The following is a 13,121-nucleotide window of genomic DNA, read 5'->3' as shown; positions in this document are numbered from 1 at the left end:
TCTCATTCCAGTCAGAAGTGATCTTTTTGAAATCTTACAGTATTTTGTGCTACTGATATGCTATCTAACATACCTTCTCTAATAGATTTTAAGCTTTTCGAGAATGTCTGTGATTTGTATAATTTTTGTATCATTTGTATGATTTTTAATATTCCATAGTACTTACATGACATCCTCTATTAGAAACAATCATATTGATTAAATATTTTAAATTTATAATACTTTTTAAAAATCAAAGTGCTTAGTGCTAGTTTGATAGTCTATTTAAAATTTTAAGCAATATTTAAATGTAATGGAATTTTAACTGACTTTAGTATACTAAAATGTCTCATTGGAAACAGAATGAAGCCTAATGGGTATTTTAAAAACAAAAAGCTAATACACCAAGGACAGATAAAGAAAGAATGATTGAGCATAAAAGACCAAGAAGATAAAGCAGATTAAAACTAAACGAACTTACACAGTTTTCTTATTCAAAATGAAGCAAAGAGACATCATAAGATTTTACTGACACACATAAATATTCCATGAAAAAGCCAGGAAAAAAATAAGTATCTTTTATATGACATTTTTATCATTTTTTTTGGTGTAAGCTTTTACACATTAAGATAAATGCAAAATAAATACACATCCAGGGAATACTAAATATGACTGAAAGGAATAAAAAGGGGAATAATCAAATACGCAAAATCTGTGAGAAATTTTATTGAAGTTGAGATTGTGTAACTCAGAATAAGGCTAATTCATATCTAAATATATGAAAGACAAAAGGACACAGAATGTGAACCACTTGGCCTTCATCACTAGAAAATGTAAAACGAAGAAGATTTGACTGTAAATGGGATTAAATTCTAGAACATGGTTCAAAGAGAGGACCCTGTGTAGCTTTAAAATTGCGCACTGAGCTGTGTGATTTGGAAGGAAGAAATATTACTCTTCCTTAAGGAAGGATATAATCTTCACTTTTCCATTTCAGTTAGAAATAAGAAATGGACTTTCAAACATATAGTTATATGTATTTAGTTATATGATATGCCATCTTTCTCATTGTTCATTCCATTGACTATTTTGTTTTTAAAACACAATATTTTAATTTGTGTAAAACAATTTTCACTGTCCTTATTTTTGGGGGAAAAATTTTCCAAATGAAATAAGTCAAATGAACACAGATTCTTAAATTGCCTGTGTACTTTTTTTAAAGAAATCTTGTTTTACATATTGAAGTAGACCTCTATCAAATTGTCATTTCCAGTAAAATAATTTTACAGTTGACTGGTTAAGTGGAGAACAAATCAGTCTGGCTGATATAGCAAGTCAGAAACCTTTGGTCATCTGTCTTTCCTTTGACACAGCTCTAATTCCAGGATAAAACGACTGCTGGCAGGAGGAGGAAAACAAAAGAGGACAAGGAATTGAGACACTTCAAACATCAATGGGACTGGAAGGGATATGGTAGGAGGCCAGTGGCTGCTATTCTCATACGTTTTGCTACCATATTTCTTTTGGAAAGGAGGGTTTGATTGAAAGGTGTTGAAGTAGACATGCTTCAGGTATGAGCACAGCCCCCTGCAGGTTCTCTGTGGTTTTGTGTGATTACTTTCCTGTCTCTACACCTGTCTATTCTTTTTTAAACTTCTGCACTACATGTTGCCTCACCATCAATTTCCTCATCAGAATATTTCCCCACCTCATCTCATACTTCTCTATTAGCTTTTGTCCCAGTCTCATTTTCTAAGCAATCGTGAAGCTTCAAGTAAAAACCATGAATTCCTGTGGGGCTGGCCCAGTGGCCGAGTGGTTAAGTTCGAGCGCTCTGCTTTGGTGGGCCAGGGCGGGGTATCCCAGGTTAGGATCCTGGGCACATACATGGCGCCACTCATCATGCTGTGCTGAGGTGGCATCCCACATAGCACAACCAGAAGGACCTACAACTGGAATATACAAGTATGTACTGGGGGGCTTTGAGGAGAAGAAGAAGGAAAAAAAGGAAGATTGGCAACAGATGTTAGCTCAGGTGCCAATCACAAAAAAAAAAAGCAATGAATTTCTCACATACCAGAACAAAATCAAAACCAAAACCACTCTTTGGACTAAAAGCTACAGAAATTACAGTTTTATGTCTATCCCAAGCTTTAATGCCTAAGAAAAGTATACTAGATCCACTTTCCCACTATGTGAACTTCAAGCATATATCCAGGTTAAACTAGAATCTATTGCCTCTCTCTCTCATAGTATACACAGTATATAAATTCAGATCCTGGACCATGGGATTTAAATCCCTTTCAAAAGGTCATCTGGCTTTCAACTGCTTTTAACAGAAAACACACATACATGCACATACACACTGACCCCACAGGGAGATTATTTGTGGACCATATTCATAAATGCAGAGATTGACAAAAAAATCAAACACAAGGGCAGAAGGGCACTGTACACACATGCAACATTTTATACCATTCAAGAAAAATTTGTTGAAATCCTGCTATGTGGTAGTATCCAACAAGAACTGGGGAAGATGGAAAGATAAGCCAGACTAGGTTACTATCTTCTGTGATACACTTTCATGCCACTTGGTACTTCTCCATCAAGGCAAGCTCTGTAACTTTGACTAATTATTACTTTATTTCTTTGTTAAGACCTGCCTTTCCCACTGGAGCTAAAATACCATACACACGACCCCAGTTAATACATACCATGGAGTCTGTCACAGATTAGAAATTCAATAAATGTTTACTGAATAACAATATAATGTTATGTTAAAATGTTATAAGGTAGTGAATAAAAGTGTCAGTTAAGAAAAAAACTTCATCTTAGAATAAAAAGTTAGAGGGATTTGTCCAGTTAAAGCAATATCAGAGAGGAAAGATGGATTCTGCCTGAGTGTTTTCCATTCTACAAAGTCTACGGTACCAAACAGCTTTCCAAGCCCAAGGGAAGAGTGAGCCAAAATGCCTACCTTTTCCCATATGTTGGAAGAACGAGCTATCATTATTCCTAGTAGAATTTTACACTGCTCAGCTAAGGCTTTATTAAATTTCCAACAAATACCTGCTACTGTCTCTTTGGAAGTCTTCCTAGTAGGCAACAGGAACAGGACTCAATTGAATAAAAAGCATATAGTAGCTCCATATACCTATTCAGAGTATATGAGAATTTCATTAAAAAGGTTCTTTACATAAAACTGTGTTTCTGTTTATACTCTGATGCTTAAAAACCTTTAAGCGTTTAATTTTAATGAAATTAAAAAGTCTTTTCCTTAGTAGGTACTTCTCAGCTTACAATTAAACTCTTTGTGGTTTAGTTATTTACAGTTACTAGGCTTTTACTGATTACTAGCATGTATAATGCCTTTGGCTATTTACATCTTAAAATCATGCCCAATCAAATTAAATAAATCCTATATTAAATTAAAAGCAGTTCCCTTAGAAATTTTTATTTTGAAGAGAAAGTTTTTTCCCCCTTAATGATACGAAACGAACTAATTATAAAAACATACCGTTAGCAACAGTGGAGTTACCTAAAAAGCACCAGCTTTGGAGCGTATCTGACCAGCAGGAAACTTCTGAGTCTCAGTTTTCTGATATGTTTACTTAATGAGATGAATAAATATATGGTAATGTTTGTGTTTTAAGGAAATGATTAAATACCATAAGAATTCATTAGCAAATTTTTAATAATTTGATTATGAGTGTAATCTTTATGTTTGGGATGGGATAATGTAAGATAATTTGAATTTTAGATGTAAATGTATAGTTCCTTAACAATAGCTTTCAAGAGTTCTATTTACTCTTTCTATAAATAGTAATAACAGAACACTAGAATATGAGATGATAAATATTTGATATACTTTTATAAGATAATTTATAGATTTTAAAACTTCAATGTACCAGTTTAACATCTTCAGGAACACAGTTTTAAGTTATCTTGTCTATATCAGAGACAAATTGAATTGTTCATTCATTCATTCATTCCTTCTAACAAACATTGAGTATTTAGTAGATATCAACTATTATCTTAGGTACCAGAGACATTAAAATGAACGTGATATAGTACCTCCCCTCAAGAACTTTATAATCTAATGAGATTCAGACAAATACAAATAAATAATAACATGACATGCTATTAATACACAGATGACCCTTAAGAATCTGAAAAACAAGCTTCTATTTTCTATTATAAAAAAAGTTTCTTCAGGGGCCGGCCCGGTGGTGCAGTGGTTAAGTGCACACGTTCTGCTTCGGCGGCCCGGGGTTCGCCGGTTCAGATCCCAGGTGTGGACATGGCATCACTTGGCAAAGCCATGCTGTGGTAGGCGTCCCACATATAAAATAGAGGAAGATGGGCACGGATGTTAGCTCAGGGCCAGTCTTCCTCAGCAAAAAGGGGAAGATTGGCAGCAGATGTTAGCTCAGGGCTAATCTTTCCCCCCCAAAAAAAGTTTTTTTTCAATTCAACAACAAAAAAACCAACTCAATTAGAGAATGGGCAAAGGACTCAAATAGACATTTCTCCAAAGAAGATATACAAACAGCCAATAAGCACATGAAAAGATGCTCAACATCACTAATCATTATGAAAAGGCAAATCTAAACTACAATGAGATACCACCTCACACCCATTTGGATGGCTATTATAAAAAAAATAGCAAGTATTTTGGCAAGGATGTGGAGCAACTGGAACTCTTGTGTACTCCTGGTGGGAGTGTGAAATGGTGCAGCTACTATAGAAAACAGTATGGTAGCTCCTCAAAAAATTAAAAATAGAATTACCATATGATCCAGCAATTTCACTGTGGGTATATGCCCAAAAGAATTGAACGCAGGGTCTTGAAAACATTTGTACACCCATGTTCATAGCAGCATTTTTCACAAGTGCTAAAAGGTGAAAGCAATGCAAATGTCCATGACAGATGAATGGAGGAAAAAATGGCATACATATATACACACAACAGAATATTAGGCAGCCTTAAAAAGGAAAGAAATTCTAAGACATGTTTCAACAAATATGAACCTTAAGGATATTAATATAAGTGAAATAACCCAGTCACAAAATGACGAATACTATAAGATTTCACTTAGATGAGGTACCTGGAGTAGTTAAATTCACAGAGACAGGAAATAAAAGAGTGGTTGCCAGAAGCTGGAGGAAAGGGCAAATGGAGAGTTGTTGTTTCATGGCTACAGAGTTCCAGTTTTGCAGGATAAAAGGAGTTCTAGAGGTGGAGGGTGCTGATGATTGCACAATGATGTGAAGGTACTTAGTGCCATCGAACTGTAGACCTAAAACTGATTAAGGTGTTAAAATTTTTTTTTTTTTGAGGAAGATTAGCCCTGAGCTAACTACTGCCAATCCTCCTCTTTTCGCTGAGGAAGACTGGCCCTGAGCTAACATCCATGCCCATCTTCCTCTACTTTATATGTAGGATGCCTACCACAGCATGGCGTGCCAAGTGGTGCCATGTCTGCACCCGGGATCTGAACCAGTGAACCCCAGGCCGCCAAAGTGGAACATGTGCACTTAACCGCTGCACCACTGGGCCAGTCCCTAAGGTGTTAAATTTAGTGTTATGTCTATTTTGAAGTTTTTAAAGAATATGAAATTCAATTCAAATTTAAGAAATATTAAATTGATTTCCATTAACAATAAAATTACTGCCTTTCTCAGAGACTTGCTGATACTAGCTTTCTATAGAAGAACTTTAACACAGTTAACAATATGTTAATAATAGCTTTCACTTATAAGAAATATTTTGTTTATCTCACCTATAATATTGAAGCACCTGAACTTATGAGCAAACAACAGTGGCATGACTAATGATAATTTTTTTTTTTTTAGGAAGATTAGCTCTGAGCTAACATCTGCCACCAATCCTCCTCTTTTTGCTGAGGAAGACTGGCTCTGAGCTAACATCAGTGCCCATCTTCCTCTATTTTTTATATGTGGGATGCCTGCTACAGCATGGCTTGATAAGCGGTGCGTAGGTCCTCACCCAGGATCCAAACCATGGAACCCTGGGCCGCCAAAGTGGAACATGAGAACTTAACTGCAGTGCCATTGGGCTGGCCGCAATGATACGCTCAATTAATAATAGCTGATAGTGTTGTAAGAGCTAAAACATTATTATAATTTCAAAAGTGAGAAATATGCCTAAATTTACTGTTAAAGGCACACTCTTTGTTAGAATCCTTAACATGTTATATATCCTGTAGTGTTAGTTTGAGTTGTCTAATGACATAAAAGATAATACCACTACTTGACATCTCTATTAGTCTTCATTATTACAAAGTTCCCTGTTAACACACCTGTGAATTCAGTAAACATTCACCTAGAACTATTACGTACTAGAACAGTGGTTTTAAGCCTTTCAGGATTACATACTAGAACAGTTGTTTGAAATCTTTTAAAATATTGCCTCCATTTCAGTAAAAAATTATTTACAAATGATACACATATTCTACTATACTTTTATAATACATAAAACATATACAAATATTTTAAAAGATAAAAATGCAACAAGTATTTGCAAATCATTATTCCTAATGGTAAAATAAGAGTATGCTCTCAAGAAAAATGTTTGAAGTAATGTGTGTTATAATTTTCAGAAATATTGGTTTGCTCACCACTCCTCTTCCTCTTTTTCCTGAGCACTCCTAGACTACATTTCCCAATCTCCTATTTTCCAGCATCAGCCTTGTGACTGAGCTGTAGCCAGTGAAATGTAAGCAGAAGTGACTGTACTATCTCCAATTCTTGCCCATGAAAACCTTGCACGTGCTGGCTGGATAGAGAAGGCTGCAAGGCCCTCGAAGAGGGCCAAGCCACAGATGAACAGAGCCTCAAACCTCCCACAGGGAAGGCCACTGAGAAGACATGCACGGGACTGATATTTGCTCGGTAAACAAACTTCCGCATCAAAGTTTTCAAAGTTTATACACTATAGGCGCTGGCATTATGTTGCCAATAACTAGAGCTCCTGAAGGCCTGCTTTCAAATCCAGTTTTCCCATCCTTAGCTTTAATGATGTTGCAGTTGAAAAAGAAACATCACAGAGACACACTATAGACAATATAAAGTAGAAACGCAAGGTAAGGTTCACTGTTAACAAGAGTGGGTGTAAATCTACATTTTATTAATCTTCCTGATAACTTGGAACTTTTTGGTGAGCTTCTCGTCAGATCTTAGAGAGCCACTGTACGGGCTTCCTCAGTGCTGATGAGGAGGTTGACTAGGAGTACAGGTTTCAGGTGACCTTTTCTGTGTGGTTGCAGTATTAGTATTACTCTCGATCCACAGTTTCATTGCAGGAATCTTTTTAAGCCACTTGCCCGTTTTCTGATGGTGACCTAAAGTGACTAATACCTCCAGAAAGGTGGGCAACACACGACCATCTGACATCAGACCAGCTGAGGACACCAGAGTAACGCCATAGATTAATGTTAGTAATGCTTCATTTCTTTTTGTCTTTTAGATTAAAAACTAAAAATTAGTTCTACCATTTTCTTTCCAGGGAACTTAATCATGCACCCCGAGGAGTACACGGGCCTTTCATTGAGGATCACCACATTTGAAACTATACCAGACATTGAGAAGGAGAAATAAGAAAGACTGTAGCCAGGAGCTTGACAAATAAATAAATGATTACAGTTACTAAGTGTTATAAACAGCTTAAATGTAAAGTACTGTGTGAGCTTAGAAATTATTACAAGATGAAAAGAGCATAGATTCCTGAGTGACCACAGGTCGCTCAGCCGATCTCCAGTTAAGCTCTGGATCCAAAGCTCTTTCACCTATTCAGTTGTTCCCACAAGTATCACACTTCTCATTAAAAAACCCTAAAAACTCTTATTTGATTCCATCTCCCCCAAGTTACAGTCTTATTTCTTTATTAGTATTTTTTTTTTTTTTGAGGAAGATTGGCCCTGAGCTAACTACTGCCAATCCTGCTCTTTTTTCTGAGGCATGCTGGCCCTGAGCTAACACCCGTGCCCATCCTCCTCTACTTTATATGTGGGACACCTACCACAGCATGGCGTGCCAAGCGGTGCCATGTCTGCACCCGGGATCTGAACCGGCGAACCCCGGGCTACCGAGAAGTAGAACATGCGAACTTAACCACTGTGCCACCACGTCGGCCCCTTCTTTATTTAGTATTTTATCAGAAATCCTAGAAAGAGTTTTTATCTGTACTGTAGAACACAGTAGTCACTAGTCATATGTGCTTATTTAAATTTAAATTAATTTAATTAAATATGTAAAAAAATTAAAAATTCAGTTACTCAGTCACACTAGCCACATTTCAAGTGCTCAATAGCCACATGTGGCTAGTGCTACCAAATCGTACTGGAGAGCACAGATGTAGAATGTTGCCATCATTGCCAAAGGTTCTATTTGACAGTGCTGGTCTAGACTACAACACAATAATTTAGGGTGAAGTCTCTAGATCCATCCTGCCTGGATTCAAATCCGGACTTCTACCCTTACTAGCTGGATAAACTTGGGGAACTTAATCACACTCTTTCTACTTTGGTTTACTTATCTGTAAAATGAGGATAACAGTAATTAATGCTTGCTTCATAACATTGTTGTGAGATTTAAATAATTTACGTGTAAAGTGCTTAGAATTGTGCCTAGCACATAAAAGGTGCTCAATAAATATTGTGTTCTTATGTTTATTCTTGAAATTTATTCTCACTGACTCTACTTCACCTCCCATTTTCTTTAATCTACTCCAATCAGGCTCTGTCCATCACTGCAAGTTTTGCCAAAGTTTACCAAATTCCTCCACTTTGTCAAATCCCATGGTCAATTCTTCTTAACTTGACCCATCAGAAGCACTTGATGCAGCTGATTATCTTTCTTAAAATAATTTCTTCATTTGGTTTCCAAGATACCATATTCTTCTTTTCTTTTTCTTTAATGGCTGCTCTCTCTTAAGTTTCCTTTGATGGATTCTCTTCCTGACTTCTAAATGTTGGAGTATCCCAGGGCTCAGTCTTTAGTTTTCTTCTTGATTCAAGTTACCCTAAGTAATCTTATCCAAGGCCTTACCCTAAGTAAAATGCCATGGCTTTAAATACTACCTGCTGATTACTCCCAAATTACATCCTTCATCTTAACTCACTAGGCGCCAGACTCGTATTCAATTAACGATATAACACTTAGATGTCCAATAGGCATCTCAACATAAATATGTTTAAAATAGAATTCTTGGTTCCACCCCAAGGCTGAATTGGCCATTGATGTCTTACATCTATAAAGTGATTTTAAAGTTTTCAAAGCACTTTCTTATATGTTTTTTAATATTATCTTTTTAGAAATCCTTTTAGGACAGCAGGTGTTAATTCCATCTGTCAGATGAACTCTCTGCGACTCAGATATGTTGGGCAGATCTTTAAAGAGGCTATAGTTGATATCTTATATAACCCAGAGTAAGCAATAGACTCCAAGTCTCCTTATTCTCTCTATATGCTTTCTACTAGTTATGATGCCTAGTCATTCTTAATCTTTAGAAACAGTGACTTTAAAGGTGAGTTTCCAATCAATAGAAAAAGGAGCACATAAAACAGCGTGGCAGAAGAAAAGATATGTAACTCAGCTACCATGTGTATTGGCCAAGGCACCTTTATAAGTGGTTTCCCCTTGGCCAGTTATTGTTTACATATGATTACTATTATATCATCCAGAATAATTTCACTATTCTTTAGAAAGATTTCATTTTGCTCAGTTTCCTATTCTTCAAAAGGCAAGTTAGCAGTCTTGTCTGGACTTGAAATCCATATTGGTGCAATGATATTTATTTTTACAATGATAAATTCCATCTTAAAAATTGAAAACATTATAGTACATCATTCATTAAATGATAACTCTGTAACTTAATTACATGAAGATCTCCATTAGAGGTCAGGAAAATCAAGAGAAAACTAAGTGAATCTTTGAAAATGCAAACATGCTAATTAAAAATGTATTTCTTGGTTTTAGGTAAGTTACTCAATACATCTTATATATTTATGTCTAAACAAAGAATCTATTGTAGATCCACCATCATGAAATGAGTTCATTACTTTAGATAATGTTATCATACGATCAAATAGTTTAGACATTAAATTTTAGGATTTCAGTTTTAAATACTGTTGGAACTTGTGATTGAATTCTTTTCTTAAGAAAAGAAAACATAAAAATCTTACTTGAAACACATACACATATGCACACAAATACAGAATTCTGAAACCCATTGAAGGTTTGGAGTCCAATAATTGCAAAACAATCACTGTTGGCTATTTTACAGTTAAACTTAGGCTTTAAAATGAGAGATACTCTGAATTCCATTGTCAATAGATAAAAGCTATTGGGTAAATAGGTAGGAATAATTGCACAATTTAAGAATGATTAGAATTTTAAGTATTATAATGTCACTGAACATTAATGAAAATGACAAAAAGGAATACTTTATTTCCTGCTATGCTATATATACAGGAAGGAGCTATATGATATACTAAGGAACAAAGCTACACTTTTAAATTTGCCAACATCACAATGTTTTTGAAGAGAGAAATCTGTAACCACTTATACATGAAAACTAAATCAATGTTGTTACAGAATCACTGTGTATGGTCAACAGATCTATACTTTTTTAATAAAAATATTATCAAAGAAAGATATATGGGATATTCATGCCAAAGCTGTAAAGATATGAAATTGATCATTGAGAAATATTGATCATTCTCTTCTTGAAATCTTCTATAATCTTAGCTTCTGGGACACTATTCCCTCATAGTTTTTGTCTTGTCTTCAGGATCATTCCTTCTTGGTCTCCTTCGTGGGCTCAGGACTCATCCCTCTCCCTCCTTCCTCTATACTTCCAATATCCATTAATAGCACTACAACCACCCACCACTGATGTAAGCCAGAATTACAGAAATCATCCTGGAATCCTCACCCCTTCAGCTCTCCATATCCAACCAGTCACTAAATCATTATGACTGACTACTAATTTTGCTCTGTAAAAATTCCCTGAATCTATCACTTTCTCTCTATCTTTACTACAATTGACTTAATTCAAGTTCTTATTTCTTGTCTGAATTATTGTGCTACTCTGCTAATTTATCCCAAAATGTTCTTTACCAGATGCTGACTTAGGCTGATGACTTTATTGCAGCCCCACTAGAACACAAGCCCTAAGAGAAGGATCTCGTGTCTGTTCGTGTTTTCTTTAGGATAGTCCCCGGCATATGGTAGACACTCCAAACATATTTGTTAGATAAATAAATGGCAGCCTGAATGTCCTACAAATTATATTTTATACAAATCTGATCATATCAGTCCTCTACTGAAAACCTTTTAACACTTCCTATCACCTATAAATTAATATGATCTACAGGACTCTCCATGATCTGGTCTCAACTTATCTATCAGCCTCATCTCTGGCCACATTCACTCTAACATTTTGTTAAAATTACAACTAACTGCCTACCGTTCCTGTACAAAGTGTGCCTCCATGCCTTTGGCCATTACCGTTCCTATCTGGAACACATTTCTAACCGTCCTTTACCTGGTTAGCAATTACTCTTCTTTCAGACCTTAGTTCAGGTACAATCTTCTCCAGGTATTCATTCCTGAATTCCAGGTTGAGTCAAGTGGCCTTCCTCTGAGCATCCAGCACACTTTCTATGTAATTCTGGTTTTACCACTGACATATGATCTTGAGGCAATCTGTTTAAGTATCTATCTTCTACTACATTATATGCAACTCACGTCATAAATGATTTCTTATTCATCTTTGTTCTCCATGTGCCTGGCATGTAGTAAGTGCTCAATATTTACCAAAAAGCCCTGAATGAATGGAGATAATTATTTAGTTTAACACTACATATTCTCTAACTTGTAGTCTTAATCATGTCTGTTTTAAGTTATTAATTTTTTTAATTAATAAACTGTACTTTTAGAGCAGTTTTAGGTTTACAGATGTTTATAAACGTTTTAAAGAGAAAAATGCAATAAAATTTCTAACTGCCTTAGAAATAGTGAAAAAATTCTATTTGAAAAGGCCAATATTTATTGTACTAGCACAACACAGTTAATTATGTATAAATAGTAATTTAAAAAGCATTTAAATATGGTCTTTATGTCCATAAATCAAATTTCTACTTCCATGTTAAAATGCAAAATAACATTTTAAAACACTAAATGAAAAATTCTTATAATAATAGCCACATTAAATATAGGGATTCACAAGCAGGATACAAGGAATACCATCAAATAACTATTTCAATATAATATTATTATATAAGGCTCAAATTCCAGAATCACTGCTATAGTTTGTAACATCAAGATTAGCCGGGTCCAGAAATTAACATATCCTTAAATTCTTTTGTGTTGCAGATTTATGTCTTGACTTTTGTATACAAGAACCCTAGTATTCAAACATAAATGAGATTTAATCCATTTGCCTATAATTTATTTGCTGTAAAAGAAACACCATATTATATAGCTTTTGTTTGTTAAGTAGAAGATATGCTATTATTTCCAAGATACCAGGGATTTAATGTTTAATTATCAACACCCGTTTGAAAAAAAAGACGTTGCTTTGACTCACAAATTTCTTAATTGCTAACAGCGGCTTTTCTGAGTAGGAGTGTTGTATCTAATTTCTTTTTGCAGATGTGATTTAGCAACTGAATTTTCAAGTAGTAAAGCTTTGAATATCTTCGCTGTCAGCAGAAAATTCCTCCAGTCCTGCTGCTGGAGAATACTGTTGCTTGAAGTTTTAACAGGGAAATAAAACTGCAGTGAGAAAATTGATACTACTGGTAAACGCTGCTTACAAACTGAAAAAGAAATTAGGCTGTCAGCAATAAAAGAACTATATTATTCACACAAAATATGAGGTGTCATCTTCATCACCACACTTGCTGGCCATGAAAATTAATTTGGCTGGTTCCGACTTGAGGAACCTAAAGCAAAACAAATTTCTCACAGATCAGAGTGCCTTTACAAGGATCAGCAACCGGCAGGCAGGGAGACCACAGCTTAACTCCTCCCTGAGGAGGAAAGACATTTAACGCATTTCAAGAACAGTGGCTAAGGTTCACTTTGAAGCAGGTTCATTCATAACTGAAAAACAA

At 35.4% G+C, this 13,121-nt stretch overlaps 1 protein-coding gene across 49 annotated transcripts in view; it reads right to left on the bottom strand.

Moving 5' to 3' along the window:
* The window catches only part of RIMS2 (regulating synaptic membrane exocytosis 2), a 572,519-nt gene that overhangs the window by 74,144 nt on the left and 485,254 nt on the right, over positions 1 to 13,121 (bottom strand). The window lies entirely within an intron of this gene.

This window comes from Equus caballus, chromosome 9, assembly GCF_041296265.1.
Source record: "Equus caballus isolate H_3958 breed thoroughbred chromosome 9, TB-T2T, whole genome shotgun sequence".
Lineage (NCBI taxonomy): Eukaryota > Metazoa > Chordata > Mammalia > Perissodactyla > Equidae > Equus > Equus caballus.
This window is presented reverse-complemented; position numbering and strand designations above follow the sequence as displayed.